This window comes from Mauremys reevesii, linkage group 7, assembly GCF_016161935.1.
Source record: "Mauremys reevesii isolate NIE-2019 linkage group 7, ASM1616193v1, whole genome shotgun sequence".
Classification (NCBI taxonomy): domain Eukaryota; kingdom Metazoa; phylum Chordata; order Testudines; family Geoemydidae; genus Mauremys; species Mauremys reevesii.
The window spans coordinates 6,096,367-6,118,333 of NC_052629.1; the positions used below are offsets into that span (position 1 = coordinate 6,096,367).

General features: G+C 48.6%; 1 protein-coding gene across 3 annotated transcripts in view; it reads right to left on the minus strand.

Annotated features, from left to right (window-relative positions):
- LOC120368721 (inositol 1,4,5-trisphosphate receptor interacting protein) overlaps positions 1-21,967 on the minus strand; it is a 35,292-nt gene that overhangs the window by 8,432 nt on the left and 4,893 nt on the right. Inside the window, exons 1-2 of one of the 3 annotated variants that reach the window (XM_039481156.1) lie at positions 21,592-21,890; positions 21,068-21,284 (exon numbers count right to left, since the gene is read on the minus strand). The gene's annotated coding sequence lies outside the window, so the exon portion shown is untranslated. Of the gene's footprint in view, positions 1-21,067; positions 21,891-21,967 lie in introns of those variants that run through there. The other 2 variants (XM_039481155.1, XM_039481154.1) reach the window with 2 other exon arrangements.

Consider the following 21,967-nt stretch of genomic DNA (forward strand, 5'->3'; position numbering starts at 1 on the left):
TACAATGTTTTTCAGTCACCCCTCTCACTACACACACACCCACCCACCCCCTAGAGAAGACTGGAAATCTCTCATTTTCACATCTACCATTAACTCATCATTTTGTAAAACAGCTGCAAGTCTGGGAGGCGCAGTTACACCGTGAGACTCACGCCCTGGTGCGGTTTAAAAATAAGCTGGGTCACCCCCCGTGTCTCAAAGGGTTTTTATCAGTTTGCAAGGGAAAGGCAGGAAATGTTGCCGAGTTCCTTTCCTCGGCGCTGTGCTTTTGCAGAACTATGTGTACATTTAGAGATAAAAAAAATCCCAAAACCATGGCAGGGTGCCAGAGGCCATGCTTCTGCCTTCAGATCCTGAGTAGGGGCTGGTCTACACTTAAGAGTTGTACCAGTATAACTATGTGGGTTGGGAGAGTGATTTTGTTTTAAACTGATATTTCTATACCAGTACAAGCCTAGTATAGATTCATGGGTAGAGTTCTACCCGTATAAAAGGTGCCTTGTACCAGAAATAGCTATACCAGTACAAAACAGCTTTATACACCTTATACTGCATCCACACTAGGGGGGATTGTACTGCTTTACCTATACCAGCATAATTCAAACAGGGCAACTTTCTACTGTAGCGAGGGCTTCGTCAGGTTTCAGTCACTCCAGACTGAGGTGGGCAGGGGACCAGCTCTGATACCAGCTACTAGGAACATTCCATTCCCATATCTGAACCGATGCAGCTTCTGTGAGAGAGAGAGAAAAACAACACACATGGGGCCAGCCTGGTAGCACTGCCTTTTAAGTTTGCCCAGCCTGACTTCTCATTACAAGACCCTGTTTTCAGTTGCTTATCCCTTTGCCAAATGTTAACTGTTTGGGCTGAAATTTCCTGTAATGAGTGTCTGACCCAGGCTGTTTTACTTTTTGAGAGTTTCAGCCAAAACAGTTCAGCCATTGCTGAGAACAAGAAATACGTTGGGGAAAAATACGTTGTTTTGTCCATGTTAAAAACAAAAACAAACAAGCAAAAAAAAACAAACAAACCTGGTTACTTTGGAAAAAAAAAAAACCCACTGCTCTAGTGCTCCCATGCTTTGTAGCAGGGACTTGACATTTAGCAGTGGGCAGCTTTGAGCCAGGGATGTGAAAATCTGCCCAAATTTGGTCAAGTTACAAGCCTTTGGGGGAAAAAAACCCATCTCCCCTGGGAGTTTGCAGAGTAGAGGCTTTTTAGAGCTTAACAGCTAAAATTTCCAAAAGTTTTGTCCTCACTGAGCATACTCAAGTCTCTTTCGGCTCCCAGTATGACCTCTGCATGTGCCAGCCTCCCAGAGTGACTGAGCATGGTCCATCCCCTCACAGTGCCTGCGTGTGCCCAGACTGCTTGGGTGCCATCCCTACAGAGCGATAGCACCCTCCAAACCAGGGCGACAGTGGGGAAAGCCAGACTTTCCCTGTAACGGCTGCTCCAGGCCAGGGTGAAGCCAGGCAACAAAAGAGAGCAGGAGGAAACCTCTCTCCTGTGCGGTCAATGACATCCCCTCCCCCCTAAGCACCCACGCAGTATGGGGGAAGCCATCTGATTTGAACAGAGGAGAGAGGAGCTGGACTGGGGGCGGGGGAAGGAGTAGTTTGGGACAAGGAGTCTGGGATGGGAGGGGAACTGGGACTAAAAACAAAAGGTGGAGGAGGGAGAAAGGAAAGACAGATCTGACAAGGAGCTAGAGTCTGTGAGCAGGATGGGCACTGGGTGGGCAAAAAGCCTGCAACAAGGAGGCCGGGTGGGAGGCAGGACAAGGGGGAGGGGGACTAGGACTGGGACCCAATGGGGGTAAGAGATTGGACGAGGAGCCGCAAGGGGTGAACTTGTGGGAGACTGGATGAGAAGCATGAGGAGTAGAGACTGGCATTGGGCAGGCAAGGAAAATAGGGCTGGGCAAGGGGCCGGGCAGGCTGGAAGAGCAGGGTAGAAGAGGTCAAGGTTGGGGGATGGAAGAGGCAGAATGGACAACAGGAATCCTGAGTCTCCCTACTTCTCTACTCACTGCAGATATCTGTGAAGCCCACTGACAAAGTGTGTGTCTCACCCCCCTCTAGTGCTGGTCCACACAGAGCAGGACAAGCTACTAGTGCAACAAAGGAGGCAGAGGTGTTACAGACAACAGCCTCCTTCACTGTGTAACCCCAGTTCGTTCTCAATCCAGAGAGCTGAATGAGGCAGGGATCCTGTGGGGGAAAAAAAACAGCGGGACATCGTCTAATAAAAAGACTGTATCACAATGCATATGCACAAGGGGAATGGGAGGTGTCAAACGAAGATTACACAGACAACCTCAACTCTGGTATTTCCTAACTTTTGAGTGGTTGACTTTGCAACCTTAAGAATGTTCTTTTAATGTACCTTTTTTGTGGGTAATACTGGAATATTTAGCTCTTGCACAAAGGCAGACAAGCATCATGCTGCTTATTGTACAGTATTGGTGAGTATTCCCACTGTACTGCCTTCAGCTCCCATGGTGTTGCTTTGAGGGCTGCTGCATCTGTGGTAGTGGGTGAGCAAGATGGGCAGGGAACCTGGTCCCAGCAGTTGAGACCACCTGCACGGAGACCCATCTGCTTCCCCCATCCTCATCCCAGGCCTTCAGCCTGGCCCAGTCGGGTCCGTGCACCCCTCTGATAACCTGGTCACATCCCACACTTTGAAAACCTCTGCTCTAAGAGATCTGCTCTGGCTCAAACAGGAATTAATTCATCGAAGTTCTGTGGCCTGTGTTATCCAGGAGGTCAGACAAGGTGATCTCACTGATCCCCTGTGGCCTTAAAAATCTATGAATAAACCTAAGCATTAATGACACATTTAGAGGGCGGGGAAAGAGGTAACCATTTGTCCATCACCCTAGTGCAGTGGTTCTCAAACTTCTGTACTGGTGACCCCTTTCACATAGCAAGCCTCTGTGTGCAACCCCCTTTTTAAATTAAAAACACCTTTTTACGTATTTATCACCATTATAAATGCTGGAGGAAAAGTGGGGTTTGGTGTGAAGGCTGACAGCTCGTGATCCCCCATGTAATAATTTAATAACCCCCGAGGGGTCCCAACCCCCAGTTTGAGAACCCCTGCCCTAGTGAGTGATTGTGTGGGTTCAATCTATGCTTTTATTTAAAAAAAGTGGAAGTTCTAGCTCTTATGGGTTTCAGAGAAAAAAAATCTTTCTGTAGGTGATCTAAGTATTAACTACTTCAGTGCTGTCTTCCTGAGTCTACTATCATCTGCTTCCAGGTCCTCTGCTGCTGCTCATAGTTTGGTCAAGCTGCAGCAGAACAAGGTTAACAAAACTGACCAGTGTCACTGCTGCTATTCAGAGCCCTGTGGGCAGCTGTGAATTATCAAGACTCCACTCATTCTCAAGCATGCACTGGAGCTATTCATTGGGGAGGATGACCCCCAAACCTCCACAAAATGAGACTCTACCTCAATACCAGAGACCTCTTTGTCCCCCAACTCCCCTAGCAGGTCTGGAGGGGAGAGAAGAGACAGAGTTCTTTCTCCTTTCCAACAGCTGGCACTTCAAACTTAGACCCTTATTGGCTAGAGGCTGATACAGAAGATAAAGACCCCACTTACACAATGCCCAGGGTCAGTACCCTGGTAAACATGCCAGCATGTCCTCTTCCCAGCTGCTGGTGGCAGGGTAGTTGGGACTTCTTCTGAGGGTGTCACCATTGGGCTTTCCTGTTGGAACCTCCCCTCTTCTGTCTCTACCTCTGAGCTGGTAGGTTTAAGTCCCCCACCTAGTAAATGCCCGGTACATTCTTCCAAGCTCCAAGTATCATTATCAGACTGGAGTCAGCTTGCAGAACCAGGACCCAAGTTGGCGTTTCACCGAAGCCGCTGCACTTCAAAAGCGGAGTGAGACGAGCCTCAAGGTTCATCAAAAGAGACTCTCCATTTCATGAGGCGGGGCAGTGCCATGGCAGGTCACGCTGGCGCAGTACTGTGCTCAGGGGGAGGGTGCGGCTGCTCTTTTGGCCTGGGATAGATTAGATGCAACCGCCAAAAGCCAAGTGCTGAAACACTGAGAACTCTAATATTTATAAATGCATTCCCAGCCTACCCATGCTTGTCAGCTGGCGAAGTGCGTCAGTTATAACAAAGCAGCAGCACCTGTGTAGTGCGTTCCGGTTTGCTTGAGGGTAGCTCCTAGCACAGACCCTGGGTGGGGGAAGTGGGGGATGTTTATCTAGTTTCTATCACTCAGAGCGATAAAACCTCCATCACTGATAGTTCTGCCAGTGCTGAAGTGAGAAGTGCCAGAATTGTACTGAGCAATGGAGATCTGGGAGGACTTCCCAGTCTGCTACCAGCTGGTACTTACACAGCAACATAGGCACTGCCATCCTGAATACTGCCAAAGCAGAGAATAAACAGGGTGGATCACCTGGGAAAGGGACTCTTGGTTAAATGGGTGATAGTTTGTGCTGTTCTTGTGGCTCCTGGGAACCAACGAACTCTCCTGGGAAGCATGCTGTATACACCAGTCCTGTCGGCTACTAGCACTCGACAGAAGAGGGGATACTACAGCGAATGTGTGTGCTCCAGTTTGCTTTTGCTCACATTATGTTCATTTAGCGCTGGAGAAAGTTGCCGGATTTCAGTTCCCAGCACAATCCTCCCCATCCTTCTCTATATCAACAGAACAAGTACATCACCGGTGGTGGCAGGGGAGGAAGTGGAAGGGATCCATCTCCATGGCCCACTCAGTCTTTGGCTTCTCTAACAAGGCTGCCAATGAAGGACCAATTAGTGCCATTGGTCTGTGGTGTGGACTTCTGTGCACTGGGAACTAGCCAGCTATGACCTGCCAGCTCTTTTCGCACAGATCACCGAAGAGTAACCACTGAGCTATACTGGTGACCCAGAGAAAAGCTCTATATCCCACTACCAGTGCCAGGCAGAGACATCCAGTGCCCCTTGCACGGCTATACTTAGAACAAGATACTTTGCAAAGCCTCAAGTTAAGCCCTGCTGCATGGGACAACTTTCATGGTAGGTTAGTTTTAAGAGACCTGTCCATTTAACACAGAACCAATATTAAATTTCTATTACACCTGCTAAAATTAACATCACTACAACCATCAGAACTTCCACCCCGCTTCACGAATATTAAATCTCATCCACTCTTTGCAGAATCCGGTCACCCCCATTTCACAGCTGGGGAAGCAAATGACCAGAGAGATTAAGGGACTTGCCAGAGGGGACACAGCAGATCAGTAGCACAGCCAGAAAGAGACACCCCCCCCCCCAAGAGTGCTTTTTATCCAGTCCCTTGCTCAGTGCCTCCTTTCATGATGCACTGCCTCATGAAACATGAAGCTGAAGGCTTACGCGTACCCTCAGATATTTACTTGTGCATCTCTGCTGCTCAGTAGCCAGCTATTGTCCTGGTTCAGTAGTTCTGATTTTTAACGTCTCAAAAACAAACTCACCACAATCAAGCAAGAAAAGAAACACTGGTAGCTGGATCACTGTAGGGTCAAGATTTTTTTTTTTCAATTAAAGAAAAGATATTTTATAAAAGTCATCCCTTCCCTATCTATCCTGATCTTTGGTCCTTATAAGGTCCCTGTTACTGTTGTATCTAAAGACTGTGAGAATAAATACACTGATTGCTTTACAATACCCCTGAGAGTTATCCCCATTGCACAGATGGGGAAATGATGCACAGAGAGGTTAAGTGACTTGTCCGAGGTCACACAGGAAGACTATAGCAGAGCAGGGAATTGAACCGGAGTCTCCTGAGTGCTAGACTAATGCCCTAATCCCTGGAGCATCTTTCTTGTCGCCAGGCCCACCCCTCTTACTCCAACACTCTATTCCCCTCCCCAGCGCAATATTTAAGGGGGAGAAAGGAGAGAAAAGACGACTCCTTCTCAACACCCCTCTCCTCCCCCATAGGAGGCCAGAACGTTGCCTTGGAAACCCCACCTCCGATTAGATGCTCAGCCATGGGACAACTTTGTCTGCCAAGGATACTTGCCTGGTAACTATTGTTTTCCCATTTGATTGACAGCACTGTTGCCTTCAGGAGGTTCATGAACATCCTGTCTGGGGCAGATGCTGAGTGCCAAAGGGGTCAGTCGCACGGCCAGAGTTGGGCGTCCTGCCCAGCAGTCTGCTGCAGACAGTTCCGAAGTGATGTTTTTCTCCCCCAGTAGCACAATCAGATATTTTCATGGAAATGTTGATGTTCATCCTGGATGCAGGACAAGGCAGCCCCTCCTTCCCCTAAACAGACTGACTCAGACGCTAATCCGGCTCTGCTATTTGCTCTAATAGATCCCAGGCAGCTCCAGGAAGTCACCCTTTCAAAAGGGAACAGTCCCAGTATTTCATCTATAGATACATGCATACATTTTAATAGCGTCCATTACAATAATAAAACCCATAGAAGAGACAGCTCATTTCTTCTGACTCAAGCAGAGAACACCCACTCACTCAGCAGCACATGGCCAAACCCCAGAGAACCTATTAGATTTTCGATCCAACATACAATCGCACCATCACGTGCGCAATCTAGTGAGGTATTTCCAAGTCACTGCTCACCATGGCATCTAGGCACCATTTGCACCAGTGGAAGTATTAATTATTTGTACTGAGGTAGCTCCCAGGAGCCCTAGTCAAGGACCAAGACCTTATTACGCTAGGCACTGTACAGATAGAAGAAAAAAAGACAGCCCCTCCCGCAAAGAGTTTACAATCCAAGTATAAGACCTGAGACCATAGATCAGGGGTGGGCAAACTACGGCCCACGAGCCGGATCTGGCCCATCAGGGCTTTGGATCCGGCCCGCCCCCCCCGTGGTCCCCGCGCCGCTCTCAGAAGCAGTCGGCACCACGTCCCTGCGGCACAGGGGCAGGAGGGGGCAGAGGGCTCTGTGCCTTGCCGTTGTCTCCAGGCTCTGCCCCCCACAGCTCCCATTGGCCAGGAACGGGGAACCGCGGCCAATGGGAGCTTCGGGGGAGGTTCCTGGAGGCGTGGCAAGGGCAGCATGCGGAGCCCGGTGCCCCCTCTCCCCCAGGGGCCATGCAGGGAAATGGTTCTGGCTGCTTCCCGGAGCGGTGCGGCGTGGGGCCGGGGCCGGCATGTAGGAAACCTGCCCTGGCCCCGGTGCGCGCCGCTGCCACCCCGGAGCCTGAACCCCTCCTGCACCACACCCCTCAACTCCCTGCCCTGAGCCCCCTGCTGCACCCCTCACCCCCTGCACCCAACCCCCTGCCCTGAGCCCCATCACACCCCGCACCCCTCCTGCACCCCAACTCTGAGCTCCCTCCCAGTCCACACCCTTGCCCTGAGCCCCCTCCTGCCCTCTGCACCCCAACCCCCTTCCCTGATCCCCCCATACACCCCACACCCTCCTCTGCCCCAATCCCTTGCCCTGAGCCCGTTCCTGCACACCACATCCCCTCCCACACCCTGCATTCCCTCCCACACCCCAACCCCCTGCCCAGGCCCTGCATACAATTTTCCACCCAGATGTGGCCCTCAGCCCAAAAAGTTTGCCCATCTCTGCCATAGGTGGATAAAGACAGATGGGAGAGTACAAGGACACAATATTAGTCAGTGTAATAGACAGTGGTCTTAGCACACCAGCTGTTTAACCACTGTTGAGTTGTCGGTTTTTCGACTGTGGTCTGCTCACCAGAACGGAGCAGGCTAGCAGAGACATGTTGCAAGAAGCCTTAGCTCCCCAGAAAGCGCTCAGGATGATTTTTATAGCATTTCACTGTGCTGCCGATCTACAACCTCTACGCTACAAACACAGACGGTGGGGCAGGAAGTCATGTGCTGCTCCCACCCATCCCAACAACGTATTCTGCTGTTGTAGAGTCACTGCCAGAGAACAGCTTGGCTTGGCTTTTTAAGCCACATAAATTCGTGCTATTGATGTAGAACAATTCAAACTTTTACAATTAGGTAAAGAACTTTTGACCCACCGGCCTGGACAGCTCCCCCTTTAGTTCACTGAATTGGGCAGAAGTGATCACAAGAGCCAGTCAGTCATCCTCACCTCATGCAATCTTTCATCAGCACAGATGGTAGCAAGTTACAGCAACCCCCTGCTGTTTTATTGGCTGGCCCCATAACAGTAGCTACATGGAAAGGGCAATGCCATTGCGCACATGCTCCCCCGTCTCCAGCTTGATGTCCACATTGGGACCCATTAAGGAAATTTCTCCCCTGATCTCCCTCTTCTGCCCCACTCCACCCTGCAAGCAGCAACAGCTGATATCCGGCAGGAAGGGTAGTCTCATGGCAGGGAAAGGGAAGCACAGCCTGCATTAGGAATACATAGAGAGGGCCCAATTGCCCAAAACTTCTACATAGAATCTCTCCCTGCACCTGCAATTCTTAACAAGGAAAAAAGTCAAACCTGCCGTAAAGTTAAACAAGTGTTAACTGTTACACCGGCTCCCCAGCATCCAGAACTTTCCCACCCATGTCTATGGGAACTGGCAATATGGTAGATTTAGTGCTCTTATTTCTTCCATCCCTGTCATCACCTCCTATTTTCATACTAGCTAGAAGTAGGACAATCCTGCATTGACTATGGATTTTTAAGGTGGTGGTGTGAATCTCTGCATTAAGGGCCTGGTCCAAAGCCTAGTGAAGCCATTGGAAAGATGCCCATTGTCATCACTGCTGTTTGGATCACAGCCCAGAGGCAGGGACTGAGAATTACACTGGCCCAAGACCTTCTGCATCATACTGAGTCCTGAAACAGGACAAGATCGCACACTTAGATCAGGGGGCCTGCAATAATTTGAAGGGTCCAATACCTTGCTAATAAACAGTGCTCAAAATGAAGGCTGGCACGGGTGCTTTGCAAGATATGGAACTTTTTAAAGGTCGCATTATCTCAATAACCATTTGCAGTTGTTTCTCCTCAATCATTTGAATTCCACCTTACATTGACCATTGTAGCAAGAATCATTACAACAGGAAACCAATGCTTTATATTGAAAGGAGAACTAGAATCCCAGTTTACAAAATGGTATACCTCTACCCCGATATAACACGAATTCGGATATAACGCAGTAAAGCAGTGCTCCAGGGGGCGGGGCTGCACACTCCGGCGGCTCAAAGCAAGTTCGATATAACGCGGTTTCACCTATAACGTGGTAAGATTTTTTGGCTCCCAAGGACAGTGTTATATCAAGGTAGAGGTATATTAAAAAATCCCAACACTTAGCATTATACACCTACTAAAATAACTAATCAGAATTTGATCATTAGAGTCCTGCTGCAGCTGACATGAAGGGGAAAGCAAGCTAGCAAATAGGAGAGATGAGATTTTAAGATCTGATGGGCTAATTTCCTCTCTCACTGATTACACACCAGTGTAACTCCATTGACTTCAGTGGAGTTGTTTCCCAGTAGAAGTGTGTGTGTAGAATCAGGCCCTGATATCATATTGCCTAGCGCCCTGCTAACCTATTGGAGGAACAGTGCCAACGCTTTCAGGAGCAGTAATCTTTTCCAAAAACTCATCCTGGATCAGTGATCATAAACCCAGAAAACAGACAAATATGTTAGCTAAAGAATAGTTTAATCAGTAAGAGCGAGAGGATAAAATAAGCAACCTTGCAAGTAAACAAGATAACCCTTCCCTCACACAATTTCATTCAGCTTCTTGCTTCTGCACCCTGAGCCATCAGCTCCTAGTCAATTTCACATGGTGGAGTGGCACAGGGGCACACCTATTGCAAAAGGTGCCAGGAGTTATCTGGACAACTTGGACAGTTTCCTCCTTTGCATTCCCACCACCACAAATCCTTTCACTTCCCCCTTCCCTGAGTGTTTCAAATAAATGTTGGGAAAGGAAGCTCTGCAAGGAATCGTTTGCAGAAGAGAAGAGATGTGACATGCATTGCCATGGTGAAAAGCACTGAATGCAAGGGCGTGCTAGCATTTGGGTTATTAGGCCACGTGTTTCTTGTTAGGAACATGTCTGTGGTGAATATGAACACTCGCTTCCTTTATAAATAGGAATGCATGAAAGGAGGGCTTTGTTCAGAAGCCCAGGGACACGCCCCCGCTGTAGTTTAAAGGCTAATTTACAGCACCATGGGAATGATGCGTCATTACTTCAGGGTCCCCGCTAGTGGGCCCAAAATCCACATTGCCAGGGCGGCCTCTGAGCTCGGTTTAATGGAGTTTTAATGGAGTAAAAGCTACCATTCCAGGTGGGAGACGGGAATCCAACAGTTTCCAGGACTAGGAGTGCATGCAGGACAGAGCCAGAAATCCACATTCCAAAAGGTCTGTATGATTCCAATCAAGTCTCTAGTATTTTACATTTTCTCCAGTAGCTGCTTCTGAGTTAGATGCCACAACCACCAACTTCTGAGTATCTGAAGCAGCAGCTTATCAGTAAGAAAGGAGGGGGAGGGATAGCTCAGCGGTTTGAGCATTGGCCTGCTAAACCCAGGGTTGTAAGATCAATCCATGAGGGGGCCATTTAGGGAACTGGGGTAAATATCTGTCTGTGGATTGGCCCTGCTTTGAGCAGGGGGTTGGACTAGAGGACCTCCTGAGGTCCCTTCCAACCCTAATAATCTATGATTAAGAAGCTAGAATGCAGCTCAGCCAACCTCAGAAGGGAATGTTTTTAGAGAACTCCTTTAACTCCAACATCAAACAGAAGCCTGGCTTTAGTATTTTACCATCAGGCCTCTCAGGTTAAAATCCTGGTAAAACCTTCTGACCTCACTTTAGTACCAGGCAGGTTTATTATGCAAGGGTCTTTTACAGAAGGCCTTAAAAGAGAGAGGGACAAATTTTCAGCTGATGTATATACACAGATCATTGCTTTCTTACACCAGCTGATTGATCCCATGTGCCCTAGATATATAGAGCCCACAGCTATTCATGCAAGGACCGAGGTCAAATTCTTTCCTTCCCACCCTAGTCTGTAATTCCAGAAGTGGCTGCATTTCAGTGATGCCTTGTGTTAGATGGATAAAATTTCAAAATGGCCAAAGTCTACTTTAGAAATTTTTTTACCCTTAATGTGTATGTATGTATATATACACACACACATCCCTCCACAGAAAAAGCTATATTAAAAACATTAAGTTGCACAAGTTAGCACTCAAGGCAGGCAATAATGCCAATTTAAGATCACCCAAGTACCCTTAACTCTGTCCCTCAGGTCTATAAACCACATTCTTTACATGACCACTGTTTCTCAAGAGAGAATATCATCCAATTTTGTCTACATTCCAACATATTCACACAGCATCTATGTTCTATTTCCTTCTCATAATGGACCATAATTTACTCTTTACAATGATAACTTCTTTACTCTCTATGGGCCAGTCTGTGAAACCTCATTCCCCACTGCTAAGCAGTCACTCACCTAAGCCATGGTCCCGATGAATTCAGTGGGACTACACGAGTTAACTGCTCAGTGGGAGTCAGGGTTGGTCTGGCCCAATGTAGGGCGAAAATATCAGGACACATGGGGGCGGGGTGTCCGCTGGCGGAGCAAAAAAAATAAAAATAAAAGGCAAAATATCGGGACAAATTGCATCCCAACCAAAAATCGGTCGGGACGCAGGACAAACACCTAAATATCGGGACGGTCCTGATTTTATCAGGATGTCTGGTCACCCTAGGCCCTATGGGATTTAATTTTTATTGTTTTGTCTGAAGCAATGTATCAAATATTTTATAGACTAGAAGCACCACCATTCCTTGGTGCAATTCAGGGCAGGAGGTAGTTAACTACAGAGCTAGCTTACCTGAAAATGTAGGGCTCGACCACTCCCTGTTTCCGCTTGGGTGAAGGAACCCTGACCCTATTCTTACAGGCTCAGGAAGGCTACACTTCCATTTGCCTTTACAACGTGATCATCACAACCACATGGGCTAGAAAGTGCATTTTAAAAGAGCTAAAATTCTGCAGAAACAGGTGTCTTTGGCTCTTGTTCTCCCTAAGGCAAGCGTTCCACTCACCAAAGGGGAGTGGATTTTTAACAAGCTGTCCATGTGGCAATGCGGTGCTTAAAATGTTCTCTCACTGCATATATTGAAAGAGCATCTTTGCCCCAGGTAAAAATCTCATTGATATGACTAATGTGCTGGCTCAACCAGAAAAGTGACCTCCAAAAAGGGGTAATAATGAAAAATGGGAGAGCCCATTTATGTGCAGGAAGCGGCTACAGGCAAGAAGGCAAATGCTCTAACTCTCAGGGCTTTGATCTTGGCAGACGGGAAGAGTGCGCCCAGAAATGCTCTTGGAAAACTGCTTTGCTGGCATTAGAACAGCCGTTCCAACCAAAGACCGGGAGGGGAGACCCCCTCTCACAAGACTGGATCCAAAAAACGACATAAGACAACATGGTATCAGCAGCCAGCCAAGAGTAATTCCAGACTGAGTGCCAAACATTAACCTCCCCTTTTCTGCACACACAAGCCAAGACCGTTTCCAAATCAAGGTCCTATATAAAATCATCTTGTTATTGCTTTTCCAGGTGGGCTTTGCTGATTCAGTTCATCTCCTGGTGCTATTAGCACACAACCCAAGAGTCCAGATTTCCATTTAAAAATAACAAAACATCATTACCAAAAAAGCAACCCATAATGTTTTCCTACAGCATTGCTCATTAGTATTTTAAAGGAGATTTACTTACTGTCCAGTGTGACAGCTCCAAAGTGAAAGCCCTTCTAGCAGGTCCCTGTGGAAGCAGCATTTTTTATTTCCAGATCCCCTCTGGAAACGAGTACTTTGCCTGAAGTACTTACCAGCTAAAGATCTCACGGTGTTTACATACATTCACTAAACTTCCTATTATTGCCTCTGTGCTGTAGAGAAGAGACATTTCCCCCTGCTCCCCCCCCCCACCACCTCGCTGCCCCCAGAAATGCAGCTAGCTCCGGCATGGAATTCTGCAGAACATAAAGAGAACTGAAGAAGAAGAACCGCAAGTTAAGAGGGGGAAGTTAGTTAGGCACAATGCAGTTACCATAGCTGGAAATTAATCAGGGCACAGATTGTTACAAAGAGTCGTGCAGCATACGATCCACAGAGGTATTCAATGGAAGTTAGGAAATACCATTGTGGCTCTGGACCTATAGTGACCAGTTATAATCAGCTTTGAAGGGAAGTCCACAGCAGTGGGAAAATCCCAGCTCCTTTGACTGGCCACCTAAATCCGACCACAGGTTTGTTGCAGTCACAAATGCACATGCAGGTGAGGGAAATCCCTCGGCAGACTCCTCTCTCATTGACCATCCCACACTTTTAAAGATGTTTATGAATAGGGCCAAATTAGCACCCAGAGAGAGAGAGAGATCTAAGAGGGGTGGATGATTTTATGCCATTGCCAGTGCATGCTAGTTGTTTCACCAAAGGCACCTACCTGTCCTAAAGAGCTTACATGAGCTAGAAAAGCTTAGTAGGGGGGATTGGTTGATTTCAGCAAGTAGCAGGAGAAGGTAGAGAACAGAGGTAAGAGGAGCAGAAAGCATGAATGGATACTGAGCAACAATTCAGGAAAGGATCCACCATGATCTTTTACTGGGAGGCAGAGAGTGATGCTCTGGCTGGACTTTTTTGACATCAGAGACTTAGAGCTGGTCTACACTAGGGGGAGTATCAATCTAACTTCAGCTACGTGAATAGCGTATCTTAGATCAATTTACCTCGGGTCCTCACGGCGCGGGATCGACATCCACGGCTCCCCGTGTCAACTCCGCTACCGCCGCTCGCTCCGGTGAAGTTCCGGAGTCAACGGGAGCGTATTCAGGGATCGCTATATCGTGACTAGATGAGACACAATATATCGATCCCCGAAAAAAAAAATCGATCGCTACCCACTGATACGGCGGGTAGTCTGGACATACCCTTAGGAAGTTACACTTCAGAGAAATTATGTAGACAGGTGATTGGCCATGTCCATTAGTTAAATATGGGTCATTCAAACAGTGCTCAGCTGTTCCATTCTGTGCTGGGCACTATTTCTCAAACCAAATAGTAAGCATGGTGCTCAGGCTAGGAAGTCTTGAGATCCAAAGCCTAAGTAAGTCAACGAGAGCTCTCCTATGGGCCTTGGATCAGGCCCTTCAAGGGCTAAATATTAGATCACCGTGTCCCCTTCTTTTCCGTAGCTACAGGGGTCGCCCTCACTTTAATTTGGCAGCAACTGCAGGGGGAGATAGTAAGGAGGAGAGACATGAATTTAGAAGAGGCTTCAAGGTACCGGATCCCAATGAGACAGCACAGGAGTGCGAGAGCGAAGAGTCTCTCTTTCCTATTCAATAACGATCGCTAGGGATGGGGGCCATGAAGGGAGTAGATGGGACAGTGCTGAGCATCATGGGGCCAACTTTTAGGTATATAGGGGGGGAAAAAGCACAGAAACAACACAGTGATCCACAAAGCCTGAGCTGGGCACCTCGGCTCCCTATGCAGCGAATGGGGAGACAGAGAGGCACCTTCGACCGAGATCCACAAAAGCCAGCATGCTAGGCAGGGAGCTGCCTACACTAGCCACTGGGAGATACGGAGGAGAGGGTGTGTCCTAAGCTCCGACCCTCTCTTCAGACAGGTGCTTAACTCCCGGCTTCAGGGAGGTGCCTCTCTCTGCTTGTGGATCCGTGCACGGGAACCAACTGCCTGGAGTCCGATGACTTAGATGCCTCAGGTGTTTCTTGCAGGAACGAGTTAGTGGACTGCCTCACCCCATACAAAATAGTCAGCGGGTGGGGGCTGGTTTATAACTCCTATCCCAGTAGCTGGAGCACTTAGCTGGGATGTAGGAGACCCAGGTTCATCTCCCCCCTGTCTACCAGGGGTTCTCCTACACCTCTCAGGAGAGTGCTCCCATGACTGGGCTATTCTGATGTGGGGCTTCCTCACCCTCTCCTGTGGAAGCTGTTCCAGTGTGGATAAATAATGAAAGAGTGACTGGAGCAAGAGGACTGGACTGAGGATCTCCCAACTCCCAGGTGGATGTCCAGACCACTGGTCTATAGCATCTCTCTGTAGCTCAATGACTAGTTGAGTATTTATCCACATGGGGCCAGAGAGAGAATGATTTTGCATTAAATGGGACCTACTCCCCTCTGAGCACACCTACTTGGTCTGGCTCAGCACAATTTAGGCAGCCAAATGCCATTCTTGGTTCGTTAACCGCTATGGGGCTTGGGTGGGAGACAGGCGTCTGGGCACCTAGAGGAAAGCAGCAATGTACACACCCAGAAGCAGAACCACAGGCATGTAGGGAACTTGACAATCTAGGTGCGGAGTGAATTTAGGCACCTACTGGGTTTGGTAGGAGTCCCGTGGATTGCAGCAGAGCCAAAACTTGGACATAAAGGCCTCAGTATCTTTGCGGCTCCGGGCCAAAGCTCCTCGACTTCTTTGGTCCCCAATGGCCATTGGCAGGCCATGTGCAAAGTCAGCAGTTTTGAAAGCGAGGCACTTCCTCATTACCTGAGAAGAGGCCTCCTTAGGGCTGATTCTTCACACCCATGCAGAAGGTGCAACCGGCTGCCAGATCAGCATTTCTGGCCTGTAGGCATTTTACACCCGATTTGCACAGATGTAAGCGACAACTGAAGGTGCCCAGCATGTGAGAATCAAGCCCCACATCTATAAGGGCTGGATTGTCACAGCAATGAGCCCATAGACCCCTGGCAACAGTCAGAGGCTCGTAAAATCGATCCTTTGAAGCCTGAAGGTCTATTTAGGTACAGCAAGCTGCTCCAAAGACGATGTCCCCTCTGCAAGGCGCCGGAGAGGCACTGTGCTGACTAGCGGAGAGGGCTAGAGAGTCAGTGGTGCAGTGGGCAACAATTTGGGGCAAGCTGCAGGTGCACAAATTACACACACACCCTCAACGGTTTGTTTGGAGAGCAGAGGCTGCTCTCTCTGTGTCCCTTTGAAGAGTACAGCCAGGAGATGGTTACCAAGCAGTCATGCTTTCCAGTTTAGCTTTTAATTGCTGGGTGATGCAGGAAGGTGAGGATTCCAGTTTAGGGAGCTGTAGGTAGGGAGTGAGAACGCCCTGGGTGTGGTGTGGGTGGGGATGCTGCTGCTTCGCCCAACGCAGGAGGTGCCAGCTCAGCTGTGTAAGCAAATCTTTCTGCCCACTCATTCTTCCAGCGGAGGAAACAGGATGGGAGGCAGGTAGCCAAGAATAAGGCAACGTGCAGAGAGAGAGACACACACAGCACGGAGGTACAGCTGGGAGAGCGATTTATTTTTTGAAGCAGACATTTTAGAGTTCCGGGCGCAACACTAAATTAGCTAAACCACTGCCAGACGAACTAGAATAGACCCTGAGCTGCGAACACAAACCTGCCCTGAAATCACCCTCTCGAGGCAAAGGATTCAGCAAAGCAAATGGCTTTTACGCAGCCTCCTGAAGGCCAATGGATACACAGGCTCTGTTGGACCAATAGGGGAAGGAAGTGCCAGGGCGAGGGCTCTCTCCTGAGAGCACCCAGCCTACAGACTTTCAAGTCTAGGGACTCTAAGAGCACATCTGTTGATCTCTAGTAGGGTGACCAGATGCCCCAATTTTATAGGGACAGTCTCAATTTTTGGGTCTTTTTCTTATATAGGCTCCTATTACCCCCCACCCCCATCCTGATTTTTCACATTTGCTGTCTGGTCACCCTAATCTCTAGTGCTGTGCTGGTGCCTACAGAGAGTTGTGACCCAAAGCAGGGAAAGCTTTGATTTAAAGAGACACATGGAGAGCAGAATGCTGGAATAATAAAGGCAAGGGGCTGCCCCCCCGCCAAATAAGCCATTTTAAAGGGGTGTGTTTTTGTGAATGAGCCACGTGCCCCAAAATATTCCTCCTTATGCATTATTCAGGTTCAAATCCTGCAGTGCTTACTCAGCTGAGCCAGTCGTGAGCAGTAGGGAGTGCAGGACAGGAAGCTATATTACTGGAAGTATTAGTACTGATGGTGTGGAGGTCACCTACCCATTGAACCAGCACCTCTTCCCCATGGACATTCCTCTCATGAGTGATGTCCTTTTGGGATGGAATACAGGAGCTACAAACAGAGGGGCTGGTTTCACAGCAGCTTAGCAAACTGGTCCCGCTTTATGGCAGCTGCTGTCTTGCGCTGAAGAATCTAAGCTTTCCTTTAAAACCCAAATTAGGGTCCTGATTGTCAGAGCTGCTGAGCATCCACTCCTGCTGTTGACTTCATTTGGAACTGAAAATTCTCAGCAGCTTTGAAAGCCAGGTCTTAAGGCCCAGATCGTCTAGTGCAGTGGTTCTCAAACTAGGGCCGCTGCTTGTTCAGGGAAAGCCCCTGGCAGGCCGGGCCGGTTTGTTTACCTGCCACGTCTGCAGGTTCGGCTGATCGCGGCTCCCACTGGCCGCGGTTCGCTGTTCCAGGCCAATGGGGGATGCAGGAAGGGCGGCCAGCATGTCCCTCGGCCCGCGCCGCTTCCTGCAGCCCCCATTGGCCTGGAGCAGCGAGCCGCAGCCAGTGGGAGCCGCGATCGGCCAAACCTGAAGATGCGGCAGGTAAATAAATCAGCCCGGCCTGCCAGAGGCTTTCCCTGAACAAGCGGCGGCCCTAGTTTGAGAACCACTGTTCTAAGGTATTTAGGTACTTTAATCGGTAGGACTTAGGTGCCTAAGGGCTCGTCTTTACATACAGCACTATAGCGGTGCAGCAACACTGGTGCAGTTGTGCTGCTGTAGTGCTTAAGTGAAGTCACTCCTATGCCAACAGGACAGCTTCTCCCATCGGTATAATTAATCCACCTCCCCGAGAGGTGGTAGCTATGTCGATGGGAGAAGCTCTCTCATCCACATAGTGCTGTCTACACAGGGGGTTAGGTCTGTATAACTACATCACTCAGGGGTGTGAATTTTTCCACACTCCTGAGCAACACAGTTGTACTGATATAAGTTTGTAGTGTAGACCTGGGCTCAGTAACTTGGATGATCTGGGCCTAAATCTCATGTTTAGTTTTTCCTCTGTTGCAATTTAACTAACATTACAAGAGGCAGCATGCCCTAGACACTACAGCTGTGAAAAGAGCCTTCAAAATATGAATAAAAAAAATGTAAAACACAGTGCTGTCTGCCTGAGTGTGCAGACAGCCTGAAACAACAGCTCAGGAACGTGCGAACTGCCCTTGTTCGAGGTCTCTTCCAACCCTAATATTCTATGATAAGGGATTGCTAACTCTGAGTTCTAGTGATGACAGATTAAAATTTCAAATTGTTAACTACTTAATTGCCACTCAAAGCATGAAAGAAAGTCCAGAGACAGTTATATGAGGAAGCTCTATCCACAGGAATATTGCTAAAGGGGTAGAGCTTGTTTTGTGAGCACACCTTGGAATAATACCATTGATTTCTTCCTTCTCCCACCTTACCCCACAATTAAATCTCTGTTTACAAGTGTTACTAAAGCATTTAGGTGTGATCTGGTGGCAAGAGCACAAGACTAGGAGCCAGGAATCCCCAGTGGCTGATCCTGATGCTCACACTGACTCACTCTCTGACCTCTGACAAATCATTCACCTCTCTGTGTCTGTGGTGCTCAGAGTTATTGAGGTTTGTCTCCCACCTGGGAATATTGTGAGGGTTAGTTAAACGCTCTGAAGATGAAACACACTAAGTCTCATATGTTAAAGACGGTTGAGTTTTTGTTTTCATGATCTGTTTTCACTCAAGGATTGGAAAAGCTGCTCTCAAACATGTCAAGGAGCTAAAGGAAAATCTGGACCAGTCATTTTTAAATCAAAGAGTCCATACCAGTGGACAGTGTTTCTGTAGTAACAGCTGCAATAATGCAGTGCTGCACTAGCATCTGACATTAAAACAGTCCCAAGATCATTCAAAACAAGCTGTGGTGGCGGGGCTGTACATACAAAGTGCTGCTATTTCTGATATATCAATGGTCCTGTGTTTACCTTCATGCTCTCAAGAAGTCAGTGCAAACAGCTGTCATGACAGACCGGTTGAAGAAGACATCCCAGACAGTTTCTGTCTGCACTACTTTTATTGCACTAGTGTAGAGACAGCACTAGCATTTTACCACAGGCTAACACATCGCAGAGTTAATGCAGATGGCCTAGTGCTAAGAATGCCAGTAAATACCAGAGTCCTGTTTACACTAGAACTTCCATAATTACTATCACCAGGGAAGCAACACCCAGTGGAAAATTTCAGCCCCAATTCTAGTGTAGGAAAGTCCACTAGAGTCCTGACTCTTGCTGGTTTTACTACTAGTGACTTCCAGCAGAGCTGTTCCTGATTTGCACTGGTATGAGAGGCAAATCAGGGCCAGGCTATTTTAAGAAGAGATAAAACACAATACAAGAGAAATAGTAACATTTTTATAAAAATGCAGCCCTCACTTGTCAATATTTACGTGAGACTCTGCTTGGCTGTGTTAGCACTACAACCCAAGGCAGCCATGTGTCATTTTAAGCCAGAGATGAAGCTTGTGTAACATGCATTCCACATTGGTTATTCACTAACAACATCTGTAAGCTAAGGATCCCTTGTATGTTTGGTGCAGAAGAAGAGGGGGAGATGATTAGGTTTTCTACCCTGGGGCCTTGATCATGCAATGACTTACACAAGTGCTTCACTTTATGCACTGTGTAAGGTGCCACAGGATTCTTTGCTGCTTCTACTTTATGCACTGTGAGTCTGTCCGGGTGATATCAGTGGGTGGGAGTACTCTTTACACACTGTGTTTGCAGAATTGGGTCCTGTGGCTCAAAGGAGAAAGGACCCCCAGGCCAGTCTACACTGGAAACTTTTGTTAGGGTTAATTTTTTTTAAAAAGAAGTTTCAGCAGTGGCAAAAGCCCTAGTGTGAACAAGTCATATTGGCATGAAAGTGCTTTGGCTGGTATAGAGTATTTTGCTCAGGGAACTAGTAAAAACTGTATCTGTGTAGGGGGGTTGCCATTATAGCTATATCAGTCGAGCTACACCGGCAAACCATTTCCAGTGCGTAGGCCATCCGTGGAGTAGCTGAGGATTAAGAAATGTTGTCCAGAAACTGGTGGGTTTTTTTTAAAAGAAGAAAGTCCCAACTAAACTAGGGTTTCTCCCCCATCTTATTCTTATTCTCCGTCCCCACCTCGGACGTAATTCACTCCTTGCTTTAAAAGAGAATGACACAAGGCAGGCATGTCAACACATGCGGAAGGAAAATCTATGCAAACACAGGCTGGTGTTGAAAACTTCGGTTACAACGTATGGATGTGCCAGTGATTAATTGCAATGTAAGTGATCATTTGATGGACCTGGTCATCCCATGTGAAAGAACAGCTCGAGATCCCGCTAGGAAATAGAACGACATTGATTTTGACAACAGGGGTTGCGCAGTACCTAATCGGCCTTTTCAATGGCTCTTTTTGACACAGACCTTAAAACTGTGGTACTTCTGCTCTCGGAAGGGGCACAAACAGTTTCAAGCAAGCGAGCTCAGCCAACTTCCTCACTCTCAGTCCACAGCACATGCTCCAAAACCCCCTACTCTGCAGGCACTACGTGCGCACACACACACTTAACCCACCAGACAGGGCTGCCCGGGGGTGGGGGTGGGGGGGCAAGTGGGGCAATTTGCCCCAGGCCCCGCAGGGGCCCCCACGAGAATACAGTATTTTATAGTATTGCAACTTTTTTTTATGGAAGGGCCCCCCAAAATTGCTTTGCCCCAGGCCCCCTGAATCCTCTGGGTGGCCCTGCCAAGAGACCATTGCACCCCTGAAGCTCGGATGCTGGGAAGGGGGGCTGTTTGCTGGCACGTACCAGGCGAGCTGGAGGGCGGAATAAGCATTAAAAAGGAAATAAACTCACTTCACATCCCCAAAGATGGAGGATCAGAGGGACCCCTCCTCCCCCGCAGCTTGCATCCACTGTGAAGCAGAAAGCCAGACTCGCTGCTGCTGCAGCAAGCGAACCCCCTTTGGGGAGCTGCAGCCCCCGGCCAGCCAGGAGAGCCGGTTTCTGGGCCCGTCGCCCCCACTGAGGTTAGAGAAGGGGGGGGGGAGCAGACTCTTGACTTACTGCGCCTTGTCGCCAGCCACTTCTTTGCTGTTGCAAACGTCCACACACGGGCTCACGGAGCCACCGGCCGATTCGATGGGCAAGGGCTTCCCGGGATTTCTTCCTTTCTTCTTAGCCCCATGCTCGCCTTTCTCACCGCTAGCAGTGCCCGGCTTAGTGGCTTTCTGCCTTACTCATTTCCTGGATGTCAGCGTTACTCCGCGAAACTTTTTCCTCCCTATAAGAGCAAAACACCGGGGTCCACTTTCTGCCTCCTGGGACCTTCTTAAGGAGGACGGTCAGAAAAAGAGGGGGTGGGGGGAGAAGCCTCATCAGGCAGCTCCTAGGCGTCCTGCACAGCAAAGACCCCTCCAGGCGGGTCCATGCCTTTGCGGGCCGTGTAAACCCGAGCCGCTTTGCTGAAGCAGCGTCAATCCGGAGTTTCCCGGTAGGAGGGATTAGGCAAGTCCCCCTTAAACCCTGCCTGTTGCGCAATGCACGATTACAGGGATCGGCAACAACTTTCGTGGGTTTGTTGCGTGCACCTTGTTGTAATGAGGTGAGATTTCCATGCAAGGGGCTTCCCACTTCTAGCCCCTTCAGGCATCCAGGAGCGGCCCGCTGCAACCCCCGGCCCTTCTCTGCACACTCGGGGAACGTGCACTGTTATTGGTAACCTTCCCCCATTGGGTCCCGCACATGGCTTTGCAACGAGGGGCTTTTTCCTACCACAAAGGCAAGGAGGCGCATTCGTTTTACTTTTCACATGTCTACTGCTGTAGCTGGGGCAGTGGGCCACCTACTGCAGTTGGAACAGCTGAAGACTAAAAAGAAAGTTCAAACCTTAAAATAAAACAATCTAATTAACGCTTAGCTTTTTTTCCCCCACGGGGAAAGGCTGCACAAACATCCGCTCATTAA